Source organism: Chlorocebus sabaeus, chromosome 17 (assembly GCF_047675955.1).
Source record: "Chlorocebus sabaeus isolate Y175 chromosome 17, mChlSab1.0.hap1, whole genome shotgun sequence".
NCBI lineage: Eukaryota > Metazoa > Chordata > Mammalia > Primates > Cercopithecidae > Chlorocebus > Chlorocebus sabaeus.
In genome coordinates this window covers 62,455,399-62,475,337 of record NC_132920.1, presented here as the reverse complement: position 1 = coordinate 62,475,337, position 19,939 = coordinate 62,455,399, and the positions used below count along the sequence as shown (strand labels likewise).

General features: G+C 34.0%; 1 pseudogene; it reads right to left on the bottom strand.

The window, feature by feature from the left end:
- Positions 1 to 8,776: 8,776 nt before the first annotated feature.
- Positions 8,777 to 10,846, bottom strand: LOC103243963 (stress-70 protein, mitochondrial pseudogene; annotated as a pseudogene).
- Positions 10,847 to 19,939: the final 9,093 nt, after the last annotated feature.

Sequence of the window (19,939 nt, the reverse complement as noted above, 5' to 3'; positions counted from 1 at the left end):
GTGTATGTTTTTCTTTTTCTTAAATATGAATAAATTGCTGAGTCAGAGGAAAAGCCTCTTTTCAAAAGTGGTTGAAACATTTTACACAAGCAGCAAATTCTTGCCCATATTTGCACCGCCAGACATTTTAATTTTAGCCATTCTAATTCATATGAAGTATAGCTTAAATTGTATTTTGTGATGATTAATTATGTTGAGCGATTTTTCATGTGCTCATTTCACACAATTTTTTTGTCCATTTTTACGTCAGTTGTTTCTGTTTTTATTATTGAGCTAGTAGTCTTTTTTATATTCTAGATCTAAGTCACTTGCTAGTTATACATTTTAAAGGTGTTTTCTCCCAGTATGTGACTTCCCTGTTCATTTCCCAATTACGTCTTTTGATAATCAAAGTTTTAATTTTTAAAATTTTGATAAAATTCAACTTCTCAATTTTTTCTTTTACAGTTAGTATTTTAATTGTTCTGCCTAAAATACATATTTTAAATGAGTTTAGATATTCTTCCATGCTTCTTTTTAGAGGCTCTAAAGTTTTAACTTCTTGTGTTTAGGATTATGACTCATCTCAATTTTTTTTTTTTTTTTTTTTTTTTTTCTCAGTAGAGACAAGGTTTCTCCATGTAGATCAGGCTGGTCTCGAACTCCTGACCTCACCTCAGGTGATCTGCCCACCTTGGCCTCCCAAAGTGCTAGGATTACAGGTGTGAGTCACCACACCTGGCCCCATCTCAATATTTTTTAAGTGTATGAAGTGGAAATAGTACATTAGTACTATTAGTACAATAGCCAAAGTACATTTTTGTTTTCCCGTATATCTTTCCATTTTACCAGTACCATTTGTTGATAAAACTGTCTTTTCCCTCATTTAGTTGCATTCTTTAGTTGGTTGAAAATTGGTCATACAAGTATTAATTTTTAAAATATTGTGCCAGACAAACAAAATGACAACATTTGGCTTAGTTTCACCAATATGTAGCTTTTGCTTTACAGAAAGGAAGGAGTAACTTGTCTCTACTAAATTTTTATTTGATATCAAGCATGATGTTAGTTACCTTATCAAATTTATCCTACTAATTTTAAAAATTTCATTTCTTTCATTGTATTAATTAAAATCATGTAAAACAGTTCGGCTGGTTGAATTTTTAAAAATCAGCTTTATTGAAATCTAATTGACATGTAATAAAATTTACCAATTTTATTTATGATTTTATGAGTTTTGACTGATCTAAACAGTCATATACTGTGTGTCACAATACTACTGTGATAGAGAAATTTTTTATTACCCCAAAAACTTTTTCTCATGTCCATTTGCAGTTACTCCCAGCCACCTCCCCAAAACAGTCAGCCACAGTCAACCACTAATCTTTTTGCTGTCAATATACTTTTGCTTTTAATAGAATTTCATGTAAATAAAATCATGCAGTGTGAAGTCTTTTTTGGTTGGCTGCTTTCACTTAGCATCATGTTTTTAATTCCCTCATGTTGTATTTATCAGTAGTTCATTCTATTTAATTGCTGAGTAGTATTACATAGTGTGTATATGCCACAATTTGTCCAACACTGGTAAATTCTTTAGCCTGGAATATTATTAGAACCTATAATTTTCAATCTATTAACATAATTCAGTTGTTTTATGTCTACTGGAAATAAATTTGCTGTCAATTACAATAGACAACAGTAAATTCAGTTATATAAGAATGTGAGATGAGAGAATTCAAAATTTCAAACATCCATGCTGAGAATTTTAAAAAGGTAACAGCTCAAAGAAGTGTTTGCCAACACTAAGAGAGTGATTACAATGACATACCTAGAGATAAACTGGGGGGTAAAGCAAAAGATTTTGTCTTACACATTTCAGATTATATAACATTATTTTTATTATTAATTATTTGCATTAGTTTCTCTAAAAAAAGTCAGCTGTAATATGTGACAATGTTTCCCTGAGTTGATAGGGAAATGAATCAGTCATGATCAGGACTTGAAAAAAGAAAGCAGACATTGTAGGGGAATGTTATAATCTATAGAAGCAAATTCATAGGATGCTCAAGCAAAAGCAAGACTTAACTTGCATGAAAAAGAGAAAGAAAGGAAGAAGAAACAATAGTGTAAATAAAAATTAAATGTAGAGAAAGTAAAGGAAGTACAAATAACACTAATTTATTAGTAGTACTAATAATAACTAAAAAAAACTTGAAAACTCTATATATGGTTGTGAATAAGAAAATCCCCTAGCATTTATATATTCAGAAGTTATTATTTCTGTTTTGGGGCATTAGCCATGTAGAGAACATATACAAAATGCAATTGGTCGACATTCTACTACTCATGCAATAGTGTTTAGGAAGAAGTTTAAGATCAATTACTTTTTGGAGTGACAACATCAGTTTGGCAGTACAGGAGATCCCTCACTCGTATCTCCTCACAGCAGCAATAATTTGACAGCCAGCTATAGGCAAGCATATCTTTGAGGGAACTTTGGGATTCACACAGGAGGGTGCAAAATCCTATTGGAGCTCAAGACCAAGTAAAGCTGTTTTGAGAGTACAGACCCACGCCCAGGAAGCAGACTCACTGACGATGGTCTTAGTTTCAGACTCAGAAATGGCACAATCCCCAGTGGACTCAGCTACAGCCCCATTTGGTCTTGCTCATGCTACAACAACCATCTTCCAAGGTACCTAGAGGAGTCACATCTATTCATGCCTCTGGTGACAGACCCACTAACCTCAGTCCTGGCTGTGACTCTTAAAAGGAGCTCTTACAACCCAGCTTTATCTCATTCCAGTCATTGTCCAGGACCACTACTGTCTGCCCAGGGATTCATCATGAGATGCTCTCATCCATGCTTCCAGAGTCTGGCCTGCAAACTTCAATCCTGGCTGTGGATCCTGCAGCATCCCTATGAATTGACTCCAGCCACTCTAATCCATAGTCCAGGGCACCAGACCTGCTTGCCCATGGATCTATCCAGTGATCCACTAAGAGCCCCAATCTAGAACCCAGAGGGAGCTACACCAAACCACACACCTGGTAACAGCCTTGTTATTTGTGGACCCTGAAGCATACCCTCATTCCAACATCCACTCTGCTGACCAGCATCCTGGAGGCAGTCTCATTCTATCAGGGATCAGATAAGGTCCATGCTCATTCATGCTTCTAATAACAGGCCAGCGAACAGTGGATTTAATGGCAGGACTAAATGTGACCTGACTCCAATTCTGCTTGATAGAACCCTGGAGAAAACCAGTCTAGACACTGAATAGAAGGGTTTACCTGCTAAAACTAATCTGTAAAGATTAGGGCAGGTGTTTACTTCTTCATATGCATAGACTAATATAAAACTGTATGGATGACAATGAATCAGGCAAGCATGATACCATGAAAGGAAACTAATAAAGCTCCAGTAGCCAACATGAAAGAAATGAAGATCTAAGATTAATGAGATGCATTAAAACAGATAGACAACTAAATGAAATTAGGAAGACAATGCATGGACAAAATTAAAATTTTAATCAAGTAATAGAAACCATAAAAAATAGAAATCCTGGAGCTGAAGAGTACAGTGACAGAACTGCAAAATTAAGTGGAAAGGTTACACAGTAAACTAAACCATGTGGAAGAAAAAATTAGTGAATTTGAAGACAGACCATTTTAAAGCAGCCAATTAGAGGAACAAAAGGAAAAAAGTGAAAAAAGTAAGAGACCTATTGGACATGACCAAGCACACAAATATATGAATTATGGAAGTCTCAGAAGAAGAGAAGAGAGCAGAAAGTTTATTTAAGGAAATAATGCCTGAAAATTTCCCAAATCTTGGAAAAGCCTGTGGACAGCTAGATTCATGAAGCTCAAAAGATCCCAAAGAAGATCAATTCAAAGAGAAATACTCTGAGAGACATTACAATTAAACTGTCAAAAATCAAAGACAAAGAATCTTGAAAGCAGCAAAAGAAAAAAGACCTATCACATACAAAGGAAGCTCAGTAAGGCTATCAGTAAACTCCTCTGCAGAAACTTTGCATGAAAGGAGGGAGTGGAGTAATATATTCAATGTGCAGAAAGAAAATATAAACTGTCAACCAAGAATGCTGCACCTGACAAACTAAATGTTACATGCTATCATTACAAAAAATAAAACCACACAATGCCCCTTTTCTGTTCTACAAATTTTAGGAATACTAATTTGGTCTAAGTTCTTCGAGATGCTGTCACAAAACTGTCATCTTGAGACTTTATGAGAGAGATTTCTGGCATCAATCAAATGAGTTTTTGCTTCCCCTGATCTCTCTTTGGAGAGTAATGCTGTGCACATGAGTGTGTATGAGTGAAAATCTACAACTATGCCTTTCAATTCATTTCTTATCAAAGGTTAAGTGTGTGAAAGGAGAAATGTGGGCAAATTTCTATAGTGACAATTTGTTCTTTCTTTAAATATAATTTACTTTACTATCTTTTAAAAAAAAGGTGGAGTTCAGAAAGTGATTTTGTATATGTAGAGGTGATGCTAATAGGGGTTATGATGGGGCATAAAAAGAATGCTTAAGTTTAGAAACCTTGATAAGATTTAATAGATATTAATCTATAAAAACGAATTAAAAGCCTTGTAAATTTCAGTAAATCTTCTTTCACATTCTCACTCTTAATCCAACGATAATACATTATCTTATTCATTTTATTTTCATATTTTGATATTACACACTAAGGCAACTAAGAAAGGACCATAGAAAGGAATGACAAAAAGCCATATTTTAATTTTCTATTAGCAGGATTTCTCATGCTTTAATTTCCAACTGATTTTGTAACATCTAATTTAGTTTACGGTGACCATCAATATTCAAAATATACTTTTGGTTTTCTTTTAACTCCATAAAGAGCTAGTATTTAAGTTTCACTGTGCACAAGATAGAGCTACTGTATTCCACTTTTGTTGTCTAGTGATAAGTGATAAAGTGTGAACTTTCTTTGGCATAAAAAGGCCTCTGTCTATAAATGTGCATCTACTCATCTAATGGTGTTACACTTGAAATGCTTAAAAAATATAATTTTGTTCAAATTAGAAAAGAACAATCTTTTTAATGTGATGCATATACTATGCAGAGTAAGTTAATTATATTATAACTTAACTTATTATAATTATATTAACTTACCTTGGATAGTATATGTATCATATTAAAAATGATAAAATTCTCCATTTTTGTGGTAAGAATATTGTATCTTTTTCAATTATGACAAAATACATATAACATAAAGTATATTATGTTAACCATTTTTAAGTATACAGTTGAAAAGTGTTAAGTATAATTCAAACTGTTATGCAACCAATTTTAACTTGTTTATCATGCAAAATTGAATTGAAACTCTATACCCACTAAAGAACTCCCATTTTCTCTTCTTCATACCCCCAGCAACCACTATTTTACTTTCTACGAGTTTGACTACTTTACATACTTTTTATCAGTGAAATCATACATTATTTGTGACTGGTTTATTTCACTTAGTATAATGTCTCAAAGGTTCATCCATGTTGTAGCATGTATCAGAATTACCTTTCTTTTGAAAAACTGAATAATATCCTCTTGTATGTGTATACCACAATTTGTGTATCTATTCATCTGTTGGTGGGCACTGGAATTGCTTCCACCTTGTGCCTATTTTGAGTCATGCTGCTATCAACATGTGTATGCATCTATTGTTTTCCACTAAGCTAAGATATGAGACTTAGCAATTGCATAAGCTCCAAAATTTTAAACTTAAATATATTTTTAAGTTGTAATAATAGAACTGAATATTTTGCTTTTGCCTTTCTCCCTTTCTGCTTTAAAACATTTCAATTATCATGATGTGGAAAAAGATCGCCTATTCAGAAAAGTCCTGTATTATGAAAGATAACATGAATTTCAGGACCATTTGAAAAACTTTACATCCTAAAATAAGCCAGGATTCTGTTTCGTTTTAATCTAAGGCTAAAACTTCTGCTTTTTATTCAGATTCATCCACACAACATTCCATCAGAATTTTCTACTGTCTTACAATAATTTGAATCATATATAAAGCCTTCTTTGTTCTGGAATGTGAATTGTTCTAAAAGTTGAACTCTTTTGCATTTTTACATATTTTATAATTGCAAGTAAAACTCCACTCACTTTTTAAAATATTGTCTATGAGATTTATATTTTGACAATTTACATTGTGGGGGTCCCAGTGCAATATTCACATAAAACACACAACATAGTTAAGTAAAAGAGAATATTTTATAAACCTCTTATGCCAGTCCTGCCTCCCTTGGTTCCAAGCATGATAAGAGTTAGTGTTGCCATGCAGAAAACAATTTTTACTTCCATTGAGCCAGTTTCATAGTCATTTGGTGTCCAGGATAGATTTGCTTTAAGGCCAATCCGAGTGATTTCTGCCTTAATGGATGCCTGGTCCTCTCTGGTAATGGGAAGGGCAGAGAAGTTGGTGCCCATCTATGCTGTTTTGGTGTTCACAAGATTCTGATATATTTCCTGTAACCGAAATACATCTTCAAAACTGCATCATGAGGGCAGACATTTTATAAAGATCATGGTCCAGTGTCAATTGCGTAAGTGAAAAAGTTGCCCATATCATGTCCAGCATCCCTGATATTATTTTTATTTCACTGTAAAAGTAATTCTTAACTTGTCTGCTTTCACCTTGCCTGCAGAAGTTGTTTGCATATGTGTTTGTGGCTGTATTAACTTTTGACTCATGGTTGAATTGCCAGATGATACCAGATCTCTCCCTGCACTTTATAAAAGAAACATTATTAAATACAATAAATGACTTATTTGTTATCATTATTCTTTTGAATGTATGCACAATTTTCTCAGGGAGTCTCTCTTAGGGATTTGTTAGGCATACAAACTCTCTCATATGTGTACACTGTAAGGATATGCAATTCAAAATAAGTAATTAAAAAACAGATGCACTATCAAAAAAATACATGTGTACAAATGTTTAAATATTTAAAACTGGATTTGCAGGACTTGAACGTGAAAGATTTCTGCTATAAAACTAAGCAGTGTCCAGCTTGTATAACATTTGGAATCAGCCTCAATGTATGTTTTAAATCTTGACTACTCAAATATCAGACAGGCACCTGTCCTTTCACATCTGCTTTGTCCAGCAACTTTATTACCTCTCATTATTGTCACTGAGCTATATGAAACATTGAAACGGTCAAAGAGCGCTTTTATTCTCATTTTTAAAATAGAAAGTAGGTGACTTCCACAGAAATATACAAATGGGTAGAGTCAATATATGATTAAAAGCTTTATGTTTTGATAACAAAGTATTACATTTTAGATTTGATTTAGTTTGACCCATGATCTGACAGGGCTACAGAAAAGGGCATATATGAAACAAAGATAATTATGTTTTGTCCATCAACTCTTTCCTTCAGTCATTTATGGGGACTAAGATTCCTTCCCAGTTCTCAGCCCTTGAGAAAAGGAGTTATAATCTTCAGAAAAAGGCCACCTCTAACCTGCCGAAGAGTTCGGTAATATTCTTCTGTTGTAGAATATGACGTATTCACTGAGCAAAAAAAATTTATATACACTTGTATATCTCTGCAATAGATTATTAATGTAGTCACTCATATTTTAAAAAGCCCTATTGTAAAAATGGGTATTCATATATATCTAAGATAAGGGAGCAAAAGAAATATATTTTAGAGAATTTCTTAGAGACAGAAGAAAAATATCTGCTTTTTAAGAAGAAAAAATTCTTGCACAGAAACTGCTAGCTTAGAAACACTGAACTGTGATAACAATGACTGATTATTACTTAAGAAAGAAACAAGAAAAAATAAAAAAATATAGCAACTAATAGTCATAAAATGCCACAAATAAAATAAACATTTTAATATATTGTAAAATAAATATAAAAATAATTATACAAATCCAAGTTCGTGTACCATTCCCAACTAAGGAAAATCCTTAAACAATATGAATCAGTTTAATAATTTTTTGTAAAAACAGCTGTAAGTTTTCTCTGTGAACTTGGATCCTACCACTGTGCAATATTATGCAAATACCACATCATCTTTTACATTTGGTATGTGTTTCATTTTTTTTTTTTCATTTCCTTGAACTTCCTAAATTTTCCTCACCGCTTTTATAAATCCTATAAATGGTCAAACTACTTAAATTCATGGGAATGTACAAATATTTATTTAAATAAATTGAATTACAATAAGATTTTTTTTTTTTTTTGCTTTCTATATTTATTTTTTTAAAAAACTCCAGAATGGGTAAGAGAACAATCATCCAGGATGTAGGTGCCAGACAGAGGGCAGAAGGTAGCTAGAAAAGCATGCCTTAGAGAAGTTATGGATCTAGCCTCATTCCTACTCTGTTTTAATAGCTGTACCTAATATAAATAGCTACGTTTTCCATTGTTCTAGATTCCTTTGCCCCATCTACAAATATGGAACAGCCAGCGTGACTTGCAGGGCCTCAGTTGAAGGACCCCATGTACACACAGGCCAGTATAGCAGTACTAGGCTAACCAGAAGGATCTCATCCCTATATGTGGTCTCATTTCAAGTCTATGGATGTGTGCAAGATGTTGTGTGCAAGATGGTTTCACCCCTTGAAAATATAGCCACTTCAGCATAAAATAGTTAAATCTTTATAATGACCAACTCATCCAACCTCCTTTTACATGCAGCCGAAAAATGACAGGCTAGAGATATAGAACACTGTGAAATTTATACTGTTAGAATCACTGTCCATTAAATGATCACTAGCTAATGGTCACTGCATTTACAAATTTAAGAAAATTATATATAGAATACTGCAAAAACACAGTAAAAAGACTGAAGTTTGCCCATTTCTGCTCAGGAAGTCTCTTCACTCCTAAGCTTCATATGTTGTCCTTCTGGCTTCAAAATTTCTGCTATTATTACTGTTTTTCCTCCTTTTGATCTTCCTTTTGTTCCCCAGTTCCAGAACTTCCAGAGTTTTCTCACTCAGATGCCATCTTTTTGTATGCCATTTCGAAGAGCTTCAGTGATGCCTGCTGAAGAGCGGTTGCTGCCTGTGTAATGTTTTCTCCTGTTTCACTGTCTTTTCTAGCCAGGAGCTCCCTCATTTTGGAAATCTCTTCTTTCAGCTTGTTGCACTCATCAGCAGGCAATTTGTCCTTGAATTCTTCCATTTTGGTCTCTGTGTCTTGAATGATTCCTTCAGTCATAATAACTGCTTCAACTTGTTCCTTCTTTCGCTGATCTTCCTCAGCATATTTCTCTGCATTTTTAACCATAGTTTCAACATCATCTTTGCTTACCCACCAGAAGACTGGATTGCAATCTGCTGCTCACGTCCTGTGCCTTTATCTTTAGCAGAAACATGTGTGATCCCATTGGCATCAATGTCAAATGTAACTTCAATCTGAAGAACTCCATGAGGGGCTGGTGGAATTCCAATCAAAGTAAACTGTCCAAGGAGTTTGTTGTCTCCAGTCATGTCTCGCTCACCCTGACACACTAATTTCCACTTGCGTCTGACCATCAGTGGCAGTAGAAAACACCGGGCTCTTCTTGGTTGGAATAGTGGTATTCCTATTAATAAGTTTGGTAAAGACAACTCCTAGAGTTTCAATACCCAGAGACAGGGGAATGACATCAAGGAGCAGCACATCCGTGACATCGCCAACCAATACACCTCCCTGAATGGCAGCTCCAATGGCCACAGCCTCATCAGGATTGACAGCTTTACTTGAGGCTCTGCCAAAAAGATCCTGCACAGTCTGCTGAACCTTGGGCATCCTAGTCATGCCACCCGCAAGAACCACTTCTCCTACATCACTCTTGCTGACTTCTGCATCTTGCATAGCTTTGTGGCATGCAGCTATTGTCCTCCTGATTAGATCAGTGACAATCCCTTCATATTCGGGTCAACTTCATATTCAAATGCTTGGGTCCAGAAGAATCCACTGTAAGATAGTGCAAATTGATGTCAGTCTGCCTTTTCAGCAGCTTTCCGTACCCTCTGAAGTGCCATGTTGTCTTTGGTCAAATCAACCCATCTCTCTCTCTTGAACTCCTTCACAATGTGCAAGGCCTGGTCAGTCTTCACCGCCTAAGTGTCCGCATTTGTGGATTTCACCTCGAATACTCTTTCTGAATTTCCAGGATAGAATTATCAAAAGTTCCACCACCTAAATCCTATACAGCAACGACTTTGTCTTCTGATTTGTCTAGACCATAGGCAAGAGCAGCAGCTGTGGGCTCGTTAACCACCTGAAGCACATTCAGTTCAGACATCTGGCCAGCATCTTTAGTGGCTGTCTCTGCGAGTCATTGAAATAAGCTGGGACTGTGATCACAGCATTTTTTGCTGTGTGCCCCAAGTAATTCTCTGCAGTCTCTTCCATCTTCATCAACACAAATACTCCAATCTGACTTGGAGAATACAGTTTCCCATGAGCCTCAACCCAGGCATCACCATTGGAGGCACGGACACTTTTAAAGGGAACATTTTTAATGTCTTTCTGTACTTTAGGATCATCATATCGCCGGCCAGTGAGACGCTTGGTAGCATAAAATGTATTCTTTGGGTTGGTGACAGCCTGTCGCTTGGCTGGCATTCCAACAAGTCGCTCACCATCTGCGGTAAAGGCCACAGCTGAAGGGGTGATTCTGGCACCTTCGGCATTCTCCAGCACCTTTGCTTGTTTACCTTCCATAACTGCCGTGCAGGAGTTGGTAGTACCCAAATCAATACCAACAACTGCTCCCTTGATTGCTTCTGATGCATAATCCCGCCTTGAAACAATTGCAAAAGCCTCATGACTAAGGCCATTCCAGCCATCCTGATGGCCGGCGGCCCTAGGGCCCCGGGAGGCTGCGGGCCAGGAGACCGGCTGCTGCAGCTCCACGGGAGCTTATGCTGGTGGATAGATGGAGGAGTACCATGCAACAAATAGGCGCTCAGGCGGCCGGGAGCTGCGGGGTGCGGTGGTGGCAGCCCTTCTGGAAACCTACAATAAGATTTTTTTTTTAAAGTATCTGTCATTGTAAACCTCAGACAATGTTCACCTCAAGTCTTTTTCTGCTTTAGCTAACTGGGTAAAAATTTAAATGTCATTTTTTCAAAAAATGTTTGATCTATATACTAATTTTCTCGTTTGATAGTTTTAACTTACATTATAATGTGAATATAATTAATTAACTTTAAGACCTTGAACTAATAAAAGATTGAGTTAATACATGAGAATTAAGACGCTTAAAATTAGAAAAGAAAAAAAAAAGAGAGAGAATGAGAACAATCTAGGTCACCAAGCATGGTTTTAACTCATATATCCATGTTTTATAAAATATTTTTGCTATTTATAAAACTATTGTCAACTAAGAAAACTCTAGCTTTAATGTGGTAGATATATTTCTGCTGACAAGATTCGCATATTTGCGCTTATGTGTTGCATGTACATTTCAACACAAATATAGGCTATTATTATTCAACAAAGCTTATGAATGATAAAAAGGAAGACTCAATAGTTTGGAAGACAACTGGTCTCAGTCTGGTGTTGACAGGCAGCGGCAGAAAGGCACCCCAGGCCTACTTATTTATCCAGATAGTACATATTCTTTTAATTATCAGGCACTGTTACTTCCCAACAGACTATTAACCTTTTTGGTTTTGTTATTGTTAACAAAATTTCATGCTTTTGAAAATAGCTAGAATTCTTAGACATTATTACTTGCTGCTATGTTTATTTTGAATATTCTCATGCTAAACAAGGACTGGAGTCATTTCTTATTATGCTGTGGATACTTATGACTTACATTCATAGCTTTACATAACATGGGCTGTCAGGCCTCAAATTCAGAATAATATAACTGGGTTTTTTTTTTTTTTTTTTTTTTTACATATAATTTTTTGGAGATTACCTTTTGGTCATTGGATAACACCAAGTTTTACTCTCTCAGCTTCAAAAGTAACGGAGGCCATATGTAACTAGATATGTTTGGTATTTCCCATTTTTATTAGTTCGCCACTGTTATGAGCTGTCTTTTCATTTAGCCACAATATGGGAAAGTCTGCTGTAATGTTTATTTGATTTAACTAGATGGGCATCTCTTTCCCCAAGGATGCCCAGATAGCTAGTAAAACAGTATTTCTGGGTGCTTGCCTGTGAGGGGATTTCTGGAAGAGATCAGTATTTGATAGACTGAGTAAAGATGATCACTCTCCCAAAATGTCGATGGGCATTGTTCAATCCATTGAGGTCCTGAATAGAACAAAAAAGTGGAAGAAGGGTGAAATTGCTCTCTTGTGGAGCTCAGACATCCAACTTCTTTTGCCTTCAGACATCAATGATTCTAGTTCTTGGGCCTTTGGACTTGGACTGGGACTTACACCAATGGCTACCCTTGTTCTCAGGCCTCTGGGCTTGGATTGGCTCTATACCACTAGCACTCTTGGGCTTTCCCCCTGCAGATGGTAGATTGTGGGACTTTTCAGCCTCTCCTATGTTATCACATCACAATCCCTCATAATAAATGTCTTACTTCCTATCTATCTGTCTATCTTATTGGTTCTGTTTGTTTCAAGAACCCTGACTGATACATCTGTCAAATCAAATAAAGGAGTTAAACCTTCCCTAGGTCTATTGTGTAAATGTAAAATCTTATTCAAATGAGTAAATTTCAATGTATTTTTCAAGATGAATGGATGCATACACATGTTCATGTGCAAAGATTGGCATAATAATTCTCATTAAGTTGATATTATAGAATATATATTGTTTCTTGGTTTAAAAATACCTTTGTTGATTGATTGATGGCATTTGTGAAACACAGTTTACTGGATGATTCAGAAGGCATGAGAAGTTTGTTGATGTCTTCACTATCCATAATATGTTACTGCCTTCAGGGTAATCAGTAACTAAAAGTATGTTAGTTTATTATTATAATATCCCCAAACAGGATTTTATAATCCTCCATTCTTCTGTTGTTCATTACTATAATAAATTAACCAGAAATATTTAGTTTTGAAGAATGATAGCCACAATAAAAGACTGTGTCATGTGCTCTTGACAACTTATACTTCACATACCATCTTATAAGCACAGGATTCCCAGTGGAAGATGGCACTGCCATGAGCACCCACCGTTAGTCTGTTCTGAGGCAGAGTCAGCATTTTCAGCACTCTTAGTCCAGATGATGTCTTCAAAACGGTATACTACTAACCTAAGATCAATCAAACAAGAAGCAATTATATAGAAAACATAAAATGAGTGTGGGAAAACCTGTGTGATTTTTCTTTTTACAGTATTATTGGCCTTGTTTTTAAAATTCTATTTTCTGATAGGTGTATGAGAAAATTTTCTCCTTTATCTGTTAGTCTCACTATAATTGGTTGTACTTATATGAAGTGAAATGAAACATTTTTTTAAATGATATTTTAATTTAAATGACCCTTGGGAATTCAGGAAAACTATTCTAATATTGGAATATTAAAGATTCTAGAATGTTCTAAATATACAGTAAAAAGTAATGCTTAACTAAAAAATTTCCACACACCTATGCTTCAGAATCTACATTGTTTAACATCTATTAACATCTCTCAGAACTCTAAGGTTCTCAAAACATAACTGAAAAATATTGCAGTAGGTTTCATCTATCCTTAGATTTTTAGAAATGTTTCCTCCAACATGTATTAGTCCTTAACAAATTTCTCTTTATTTGACTTTTTCAAAAGACTTGAAAGGGAGGGGAAGTCCTCAGCTTCAACTCCCTATGTATTAGTAGAGAATTGCTATAAATATAATTATAAATTATTGATGGACCCAAATTGCTGATAAGTCCATTTTAAACTACAAATGTACTATAGTTTGGCTTGAGTCGCTTAAAAGAAATATTAAGTTAGCACTGAAGAATCAGGAGATTTTGATTTCTGGCACAACCTGATAAACTGGAACATCTGCCAGTGTTAGGAATGCCTTCCTTCATGGCAACACTCATATATAGCTAAGTAGTGTTGCTGCATGTAGGAGGGGACATACCAGAAGAAACTCCTGCTGTTGCACTTATGTTTTCAGCCTAGCTCCTGTAAGCATGTTGGTTTATAATCACTAATTGTATAGTAATTGGTCTTAGTCCCTTCTCAATAAATGGAAAAGATTTAAACAGAAAATATACAAAACTAAAGCTTATAGCCTCTGTACAGATAAATCAATAATAACACAGAGAGTTTCATCTTACTAGAAAATGAACAGTATTAAAAATGTCTCAGATTAAACTAAGATGCCCATTTTAATCAATCAAAACAAAGTATATATAAAGAGACTATCAGAGCATTGTAAAGAAAAACTAGCAGCACTTCAAAGTAAAGAAATACTCTCTTTATGTCCACATAAGTTTTTCAGAAAGTAGGGATAAAAGCTCATGCTCGTTTTTCTTCATTTAATAGACATTTTTACACAACTCTTACAAGTTAGAGACTATGTATTGGAAACCACTTGACGACTGCATTATGAAAGTACTTGATTGGGTGTATTTGGAGGGGGTGAGAAGAAAAAGTGAAAACTGGTAAGTTAGCAGCATACTTTATATCAAAAAGTCACTTTCAGCCACAAATCACAGATAGAAAAAAATCACCTATCAAAATATATAGGGAGCCAAGAATTAGAAGAAATCGTAAAATTCTGTGAATGAGTATGGAGCTAAAATTGGTCATAGCCTAGAGTTATTCTTTTTTCACTGAAACAGAATTTTAACTTTTGACTATTTTTTCCCAAATAAATAGTAGAAAAGATAATTTGCAGATAAACATTTCAATCATTTCTGTATGCAGAATAAGTTTTGAGAATCCCAGCTACGACTTGACATATTAATCTTGTTAGAGTTCAGTTTCCTTATTGAAAATAAATCATTAAATTTCTAATTTGGTGGTTTATTTCATCCAAAATACAGTAACTAGACATTAAGATTCTGAGAAAATTTATCGTAAAAATGTTTTAAAAAGAAAAAATATTTTGATATAGAGGTAGAATTATTTTTAATTGAAATATTTTTTCAAAGTATTCCATAAGCACTGGGCTACCTAAATACATTTTGAAGAATTTAAAGACTATTCTAAACGTTTTTGAGAACTTCAGCAACTGAATGAGTAGTTAGTCCTTTCTCTCACTTTAATCAAACATTTTCAGTATGAATTTATTCACTGAATTCTAAGGGCCATATCCTTTGAAATTATTCATAAATCTTCTATGCCCTACTGTACAGAAATATAAAATTTAACAACACTTTTTAAAGTCTTGAATTATACTATCCTGAATTTTTAATAGAACTCTAGATTGAATATGACATCCAGGATCCTTTGGAAACTATTAAAAATTTGCAAACACATTTTGGATGAGACTTTCTGAAGTGTTAACACATATGCATTTTTAGACACTCTAATTTATTTTTCAAAGAAAATATTTGTTACTTTTTTAGAAATAAGCCTGTAATCTTTAGTAAAATTTTTCTCTATTGGTAATATACTCTATAACCTTGAACAAATTATTTACTTGACTAAGTTTCAATTAACCGCATAGATAATTAAGATGATGAGTGTTTGAGCTTTTTAAAGGCGGAAATTAATTATATATCACATTTTCAGTAACATACATTTTAAACTTCTTATTTTGAAGTAATTTTAAATCTCAAATATAGTAGAGTTTCTCCATACTGTTCACTCAAATTCCTTTAATTTTAATATTCTACACTGCTATAATATATTTATCAAAGCTAAAAAATTAATGTAATTGTAATATTATTAATTCAAACTTCAACTTGGATTGAATTTCACCATTTTTACTAATGCCCTTTTTCCATTTCAGTATCTAATCCGGGATACCACGTTGCATTTAGTTGCCATCTCTCCTTAGTCTCTTTCAATGCATGACAATTTTTTAGTCTGTCTTTCATGACTTTGACACTTTTGCAGATACTAGTTAAATGTCCCTCAGCTTGGATATGTCTGATATTTTCTAATAAATTGATGAAGGTTTTGAATTTGGGGAAGGAATACCTCAGTTGCTCTGTACCCTTCTCATTGCATCATTTTGGGATAATGTGACATCAACAAGACTTATCAAGGGTGATGTTTACCTTGGTCACGGGTTAAGGTGGGTGTTTGTCAGATTTTCCTACTCTAAAGTTTCTGTTTTTCTCTTTTTGTGCTCCGTGTACTAGAAACAAGTCACTAAGTCCAGCCCAAACTAAAGTAAATGAGAATTCAGCTATACATCCCGGAAGAAACAATATCAAATAACTTGTGGACATACAGTAAAGTCACACTATACTTAATAAATTTGTGGGAGAAATTTGGGGGTTATGCAAAGATCTTGTTTTCCTTAATTTTTACCTATAATTTTAGCATTAATCAATGAAACTTGCCTAATGCAATTAATTCTACATAGATTAATTGAAATTCTTCATGAGAAAGATTTCTTTCTTCTCTCCTATTTTTAATTTATTCACAATGTAATTTTTTAATATTTTATATTAGTATGGCTTCATGGAGATTTATTTTGTTTTTGCATTTTAATCTAATATTATCATTATTTATTATTTAAGCTATTCCAACTCTTGTTATTGGAGCCTCTTCATATTGGCTTCTGAGTCACTTTGACATGACCCATCACTGCTTCTTGTGTGTGTATGTGTGTGTATGTGTGTGTATGTGTGTTTCACTACAAGATGCTTATATTGTCTGTGTGTCAGTCTTAGAATAAGCTATTTTTCCATGGAACTCTAGCTTATTTTATTAGGCAATGATATTTGTATTAGTTATGGCTTGAAAACAATGGAAATTTATGCTTTCACAGTTCAAGAGGCCAGAAGTCCAAAATCAAGATGTCAGCAGGGTTGATTTCTTCAGGAGGCTCTGAGGAGAATCGGTCCCACGCCACCCTCCTAGCTTCTGGTGATTCCTGGAAATCCTTGGAATTTGTTAGTTTGTAGCTGCACCACTCCAATCTCTACCTCCGTCATCACATGGGCCTTCTTCCTTCTGTGTCTCTCTGTGTCTTCTCCTGTTCTATTTTAAATTTAAATTTAATTTAATTTATGTATTTATTTATTTTTGAGACAGAGTTTTGCTCTTGTCGCCCAAGCTGAAGTGCAGCGGCGCGATCTCGGCTCACTGCAACCTTCGCCTCCCAGGTTCAAGCGATTCTCCTGCCTCAGCCTTCAAAGAGTAGCTGGGACTACGGGCTTGCGTCACTCCCAGCTAACTTTTTTGTATTTTTAGTTAAAGATGGGGTTTCACATTGTTAGCAAAGATGTTCTCAATCTCCTGACCTTGTGATCAGCCCACCTCAGCCTCCCAAAGTGCTGGGATTACAGGCGTGAGCCATCGCGGGGCCTTCGCCCGTTCTTTTAAGGATACCAGTCATTGGATTTATAGCCCACCTTAATCCAGTCTGATCTCGTTTTAACAATAACATCTGCAAAGGCCTTTTTGCTAGACAAGATCACATCGCGGAGGTTCCGTTCACTGCAATTTTTAAGTCAACATATTGGCACTGCATTTTTAAACAAAAAATTAAAGTGTATATACTTATAATTAAAACATATAAGAATGTGCCATTTTAAAAAAATGTTAAAATCTGCTTGTAATTATATTTCTTTACCCTTTTGTTCTACACTGCATTTCCAAGTCAAGAAATGTACTTAGACATAATACTATATTCTACAGATTTTGAAGGCACATTGAATATTTCAATTTTCAATGTGTATATTTCAAAATATCTTTATGAAAATCAAATGTTATGTTCCAGGTAATGATGGTACTATTAAAAAAAAAAGTCTGTTTTCAGTCTTTCACATAGACCATAGAAAAGCAAAACCTATAAAATTTACATTACTTCCATTTTGCTTAAAGTTATTTAAATTTTAATTTGCTTAAATTGTGAAATATTTAAAAGATACAGCAATGGTATACCATAGTAGACCCTCTGTATCCCCCACCCACATTTAACACATGGTTTGGTCCTTTACAATGCTAATTTTTAAAAAGAAAGTAAGTCATTCTAAAAAGAACTAAAATATTTCAATAAAATTGAAGGCCCTCTTTTTATCATGTATGTCCAAATTTATATCTGTAGTCATATAATCACAAACACAGCATTAATTAGTATGTTTCTCATATTTATATTAATGACATTATGCTATACATATTCCTTTTTAATTTGCTTTTACTCTGTTATTTTTTTCAAGATTTATGTATGCTAATACTATAGATATAGTGTTTTAATAACTTCATATTATGTAATTTTCTGGATATTAGAAAAATATAGTATAATTGACTATTCATTTCTCTATTACTCAAAATTTAGGTTGTTTCATTTTTTAATATTAAAATAATTCTTCACTTGCTATTTATGCACAGAGAATTGCTAATTCTTAGTGTATGTGGTTGCCTAGCTCTGGTGGATACTGTTAAATTGTTCTTGAAAGTGGTTATTTTTGTACACATGCCTATTAGTAGTATAGGCAAGGCTCTGCTTCTCCAAGTCCATGCCTATTGAGTATTATCATATACATGTTTATTTGCATTTTTGTCAATTTTATAGATATGAAATTATATCTCATGCTTTAATAAACACTTCTTTAATTTCTAGTAATCTTGAGTTTATAAAATGTTTATTAGCAATTAAGATTTTTCTTGTGTGATTTGTCCAAATTCTTGATCTATTTTATTAATTTTTTTGTTATGACATACCAACTTTTTATGCATTCAGACACTAAATCTTGGTTAGTTATAGGCAATGCAGGTATAATTTTGCAGTGTATAGTTTATGGCTTAACTATATATATATATATATATGTAGAGAGAGATTTTGTTATACAGATATATTAAACATCAATGTAGTAAAATTAATCATACTTTTATTTGTTGGTGGTGGTGGGAGTGTATTACTGAAGAAATTCTTTTTACCCTGAAGTCTATAGCTGTTATTTTAAATTAGATATTTACTCTGAGTTATATTTTTCCTATAAGGTAAAGTACTCATTTGTGTTTTTTGGTTTTTTTATTTGAATAGGCAATGTTGAGGGGATTGTGTGTTGAATAATCTGTCACCTCTTCAGTAATGTAGTTGTAAGACCGTCACCTTTGGTATATTCTGAACTACCGTATCAGTACAGAGCTGCTTCTGAGCCACCTCTTTACATCCATTTCTCTATTTGCCTTTTCCTGTGCCAAAATTATAATATATTAATTTCAACTTATTTGGTAAGTAAAGTCTGCTTTTCTGTAGTATATGAGCAGTATAATGCATTGATGTATATGTGATATTTACAGCTAGCATAGCCAAGTTCAAATCCCAGTTCTATCCTCTGTTCACAATATGACAGTGGCAAGTTACCTAAACTCTCAATTTCTTCTTGTGCACAATGAAGATTTTAATGATTTTTATATCATGGTGTTCATTCAAAAGTTAAATGTGCTCATTTATGTAAAGCATTATGGCTAGCAAATAGTACTCAATAATTAGCTATTACTAAAAATTTTCTTCACTTGGTCTTTTACTCTTTATGAATTTTATGATCAGCATTTTGCATAATTTCATAAACCGTACACAAATTTTTACTGAAATCACACTAAATTTATAGAATAGTTTATATTCTCTAGTTGATTCTACAGATCAGCTTTGTTTGGGCAGCATTAATTCCTAACAGTAAGTTATGATAGAGAGAATAGTAGTCCGGATAAACAGTACTTTATGGAGTAGTTTTGCAAAACTTTATTACTATAAAGTAATTTTAGAAACTTGTAGGCTTTTTTGTTTGCTTTTTTGTTTTTTTTTTGGGGGGGGTGGGTTGTTTTGTTTAGATGGAGCAGTTACTTAACAAATAGGTAAAGTAAGTCCTTTATGTTACAAATAAGTAACGTGAGGACCAGAAGAACTGTGACTT